At 31.9% G+C, this 5477-nt stretch overlaps 1 long non-coding RNA gene across 1 annotated transcript; it reads left to right on the top strand.

Moving 5' to 3' along the window:
* The first annotated feature begins 1037 nt into the window (after positions 1-1037).
* On the top strand, positions 1038-4292 carry LOC126409719 (uncharacterized). Its single transcript, XR_007572337.1, has 3 exons — positions 1038-1139; positions 3676-3747; positions 4251-4292. It is a non-coding gene; the product is annotated as an uncharacterized LOC126409719 (long non-coding RNA).
* The last annotated feature ends 1185 nt before the right edge of the window (positions 4293-5477 follow it).

The following is a 5477-nucleotide window of genomic DNA, read 5'->3' as shown; positions in this document are numbered from 1 at the left end:
GGCAAACTAGTTTACTGACCAATACTCATTACATGACTATGTAGAAAATTTGATAAATATAAACCTTGTATATGACATGAAAAACATATGTAAGCATTCTTAATTTGTGGCATTCTTGACATGTGCAAGTATATACAAAGAATACCCAATCTCTAGCTCTCTATAACCAGTTGGTCTAGATCATGTCACTCATTGGAAGCTCGCTACATGAGTGAGGTAGAAAGCCCTAAAGTTCAAATAGTACTCAAAAAGAAAAAAAAGGAAAGAATGAAATAAATGGTGCAAAGTATGCTGTTCAAGTGCAAAAAATAAATTCACACGTTCATCATAAGTATATGGTAAATATCAATATAGATTGATGTTCCTAAGCAGGTCATATTGTTGAGGGTATGTTATATGAAATTTCGAATGCTCAACATACAGTCAAATTGTAGCTGAAACGTGTTTTTTATTTTCCCATGATTTTGGCAAAAATCATGTATACATGATAACATGTTTCTAGACAACATCATTGGAAATTCTAAAAACGGTATACACATTTGCTAGGGAACCTAGATCTTTAAAGCATTTGATCTCATATATGTTCAATACAGCAGTGATTAAATAGTAAGTTAGAGTAATTAAAGTTGTTTTTGCGTTAGTAGATTAAACTAATACAATCTTGCTTGGGGACGAGCAAAAGAATAGGCATATATGAATGCAGCTAATTGAGCATTAATCATGCATGAATTAAAAAAAATCAGCAGATCGCATGAATGCATGATGAGATATTTCTAGATATCACCATTAGAAATTCTCAAAAAAATTTACTTTTTTGTTAGGGATCCTAGTGCTTTAAAGTGTTTGATCCCACATATGTTAATTACAGTTAGTGATTCTTAGGCAGTTAGACTAATTAAAGTTTTTTTTTTTTTTGCATTAGTAGATTAAACTAATACTAATCTTACTCGGGGATGAGGGAAAGATTGCGAGCAAGCCAATCTCAGATAAAGAGAGAAAGAGACTCACCTGCCGGTGAAGGTGTAGATGCTGGTCAGTAATTGCAACAAGAGAAGGACCTCAACATGTGAAAGAGATGAGACAGAGACGGGAGCTAAACCAATGTGTTTACTCATCGGTACCTCTTCTTTTCTACAAGGGTATATTACTCTCAAAACCTTTCTCTTTATTTTTTTTTTCAGATTGATCATAGTCTTTTTTCTCAACAAAATCAATAAAGGAGTTAATTCCCATACAGCTTGGCATGTTAGGGCACTACGAAAAATAGAGGAATCACCGGCAGCCTAAAAATGTCGGTAAAACATCATCATGCATCGGTGAACATTTCTTTGACGCAGTCTCAATCATTGAAAAAACCATCACCAACATTCTAGTGTTGTGCGTCTATGTAGACACCATCACCGACACCCTATAGCACATAGGTAAATAGGAATGTTATTGATGTCCAATGCACATCAGAAACAACTTTTACCGACACCCAGCCAGACATTGGTAAAAAAATTTTACAGACATTGGTCGGATATTGATAAAACCTTTTATTGACATTTGACAAAACTTTGCTAAAATTTTTAATCGACACAACAACGGACGTCATTAATACTTGGACCGATGTTTCTAAAAAGTTTCCCTTAATCTTTATGGATACAATTTCAAGTGTCAGTGAAGATGTGTTAAAATTTTTTTCCTAATCAATGTATGACATAATTTTTTCTAAAAATGAACTTGATTATATGTTGCACGTTGTCAAACCAAACAGTTAAATGTTCATAAACAAAACAAATATACATAACAAATGTTTTAACTTATATTACATCAATTCAAAGTTATAAAAAAAACATAATAAAAAATTGCAACCATGGTAATGTCATTGCCGAGGTGGAAATCGTGCAAAGTTTCATGGTGCCAACAAGTCTACAATGAACATGAAGAAAACATGTTAGGACGATTAGGAATCAAGTTTAGCAAATAGAACTCATTGCATAAAATTAAATGTTATGTAAGCTGTATCACTATGCTATTGTACCATAATAATATCTGCCTTTTGAGAAGATGATGCATCTGGTTGTACATGGAACACATTCGACAATAACCATTGGATGTTTTCGACAATTTTTTTTAATGCACATTCTTATGAAATTCTTCTATCTCCATGATATTCCCAGCAAACATGCGTTTGTACAAGTCTATTGCATATGTGTGAGTAATGACATCTTAGTTGCCTGAGTAATGACATTATTACATCTCACACAAAGACATCTCATTCTTCCATTCATGATCACATTATGTGCGATAGCAAAGTCATTGGGTTAATCATTTGGTTTTCAATTCATGTAAATTAATAGTCATTGGGTGGCTTGTCATGCAATTTGTTGAACAAGTACCCAAAAAATTTATTTCGATAATCGTATATCTTGGAAGAAACATCATAAAAGTGACACATTGAATATGTATGCAACACAAATATCATGTTATTCCTAATTCAAAGATTACTAGTAAATGATCAAGCTATCATTTCACCATGAAACATGATACATAATTCCAAAATGATGCTACGGTTCAAGCGGTTCAATAAGATTATAAGTCCTTAGTCATTCAAACAATTTGTCGAATACTAAGTGGGTGGGTAAAAGGCTAGAGATTGGAAACATTGAAATATAATAAAATGTATTAAAATGGCAACCAATCAATGTAATATTTTGTAAGTAAGTTTATATCTAGTAGAATTAGACATGTTTAAAATATGACATTGTAATCTAGCCGGCATGTGCCAGAATCCGGCGATGATAAAAATTGAAGAAAATTGAAGTTTTGTGTTTGTGATGATATTTCATGCAATTAATATATCCATCGAAAGTACTAAGCTCAACATATGTTATTATAAAGTTTCACAGCTAAATATTACTGAAAATAAAAAATTCAAATATATACCCTAAGAGAATGTTATAACCTAAAACCATTCACAAATAAAAAAAAAAGACCAAACATTAAGATGGATGAACCAACCTTTTTGTCATTTAGATGTCAAAAGTCAATGAAAAACACATGGACTACAGCAATCAGGGTAGAATGCAGTGACAGAGGGACACGTGGGTTGGCATTGGCAATTGCCCACATCGGCCAATAATTTTTTTTTTTGTATACTGTTATCTCATTATTTTTTACTTATTTATATATAGAATGCCCTTTAATGTTTAAATTTTATAATATTAGGGGGCGTTTAATGGTTTGGAATTTTGATTCCAGAATGAAAATTCTAGAATCATAATTCCTCCTCAAATTGAAATGGAATCAAAATTCCATGTTTCAATTTCTTAATTTCATAAACAAATGTCCCGTTTGTTTAATAATTCTATTTTTTTTTAGAAAAATGAGCATTTTGATTCTAAAATTTTAAGATTTTGCTATGTCAAATGCTTCACGTGTCCCTTAACAAAAAACGTTTTTACCTTCTACAAATGCCTCGATTAATTCCCTTATCTAGGGGTGGACCTAGGGCTGGTCCACTGTCCGCCGGAGTCCGAAGGTCTGATCTGACTCGTTACTCATCTAAGGTCAGGTGACTTAGGTCTGAGTCTCCCATTGCCCATTGGCAGTCTCCTTCTTATTTCTTCTTCTTCTCAAATGTTCGATGCATCATATTCATTCAATATTCTTCTGATTTATTTTTCTTCTCAGCTGTCTAGTGTCTGGTGCTTGCTGAAGCCTAATGGAGGACTGTTGTCTACTGCAACCTGTTGAAGCTCGACTGTAATTCCCTTGCTTCTTTTGACTGCTTTATGTATTTCAATTTGAAGGTTTTCAATTTTAGTATGCAGATTTAGGGGTTTTCTGTTTGTCATGAATTCTTTTGGGAATTAGATGTTCTAATTAAGATTAGGGGTTCTGATTTTTCCCTTTCAGATTTTAGATTAGTATATGTCATGCTCTTTCTTAAATTTCTGTTATTGTTTTATTTAAGTATGTAATTAGGTTAATTAATCCCTTTTAATTGTTTTATGTATTTCAATGTGAAGGTTTTCAATTTTAGTATGCACATGTGTGGGTTTTCTATTTGTCATGGATTCATTTGGGAATTATGTGTTCTAATTAAAATTAGGGGTTCTGATTTCTCCTTTCCAACCTTTAGATCAGCACACGTCATGCTCTCTCTTAAATTTTTGTTATTTTTTATTTAAGCATGTAATTAGTTTAATTAGTCTATTTTAATTGCTTTATGTACTTCACTGAAGGTTTTCAATTTGAATATGCAGATTTGGGGGTTTTCCATTTGTCATGGACTCATGTGAGAAGCAAGGGTTCTGATAAAGATTAGAGGTTTTGATTTTTTCTTCACATTTCAGATTAATATATGTCATGATCTCTCTTAATTTTTGTTTTTTTATTTAATCATGTAATCAGTTTGTTTATTCATTTTTATTTCATATTAGTATATGTCATGCTCTCTCTTAAATTTCCGTTATTTTTTTATTTAAGCATGTAATTAGTTTAATTAGTTCCTTTTAATTGCTTTATATATTTCAATGTGAAAGTCTCAATTTTAGTATGCAGATTTGGGGCATTTGAGAATTGGGGGTTTTGATTTTCCCTTTCAAATTTCAGATTAGTATATGTCACGCTCTCTCTTAAATTTCTATTTTTTTTTATTTAAGCACGTAATTAGTTTGATTAGGCATTTTTATTTCAGATTAGTATATGTCATGCTCTCTCTTAAATTTCTGTTATTTTTTATTTAAGCACGTAATTAGTTTGTTAACCCCTTTTGATTGGTATGTGCGTTCAATTTTAGTATGCAGATTTGGGGGTTTTTTGTTTGTCATAGACTCATTTGGGAATTAGAGGTTCTGGATAAGCTTAGACATCAGGCCAGCCTGCAGCTCGAAACCCAAGCCCGGCTCGACAACCCGAAACCCAAGCTTGGGCCTAGCCCGGTTAAAATAAAAAATAATTTTTTAAATATAAAATATAAAATATAAAATAAATATATTTTAATAATAAAATATATGTTATTATGAAAATAAAAATAATATTAAAAAGATATCGGGCCGACCCGAATAGGTTAACGGGATGGCCAGGCTGGTTTTTTTTTGGGCCCAAACCAAGGCCCTTATGCAGCCCTAGTTCTGGACCCATGTTAACAATTTATTGATTGTCATCATATCATGGGCTGTAATTAGTTAGTTAGTTGATGATAGTTGAATTCGTTCTTGGCTCATTTGAATCTTATGGTTTTTTTTCAAATTTCTGACTTTTTGTGCAAGTTTATTGAGAAGATGATGAAAAATATTTATGGTTTTTTTTTTAGAAAAAAGGTACTCAACAAGATGGTCCGGAAGAAAACAAAGATGTTGCAACTTAAAGGTACTTTTCTTTTATATTTTATTGTTCAGTTGAACGAATAATGATATGTAACTATTTTCGATGGAAATGGAGGCAAAAACTGATTGGATTACATTGAAAGAATACAAAACTGTTTATTT

The sequence above is a fragment of the Nymphaea colorata genome, chromosome 1, assembly GCF_008831285.2.
Source record: "Nymphaea colorata isolate Beijing-Zhang1983 chromosome 1, ASM883128v2, whole genome shotgun sequence".
In the NCBI taxonomy this organism is placed as follows: Eukaryota; Viridiplantae; Streptophyta; class Magnoliopsida; order Nymphaeales; family Nymphaeaceae; genus Nymphaea; species Nymphaea colorata.
This window is presented reverse-complemented; position numbering and strand designations above follow the sequence as displayed.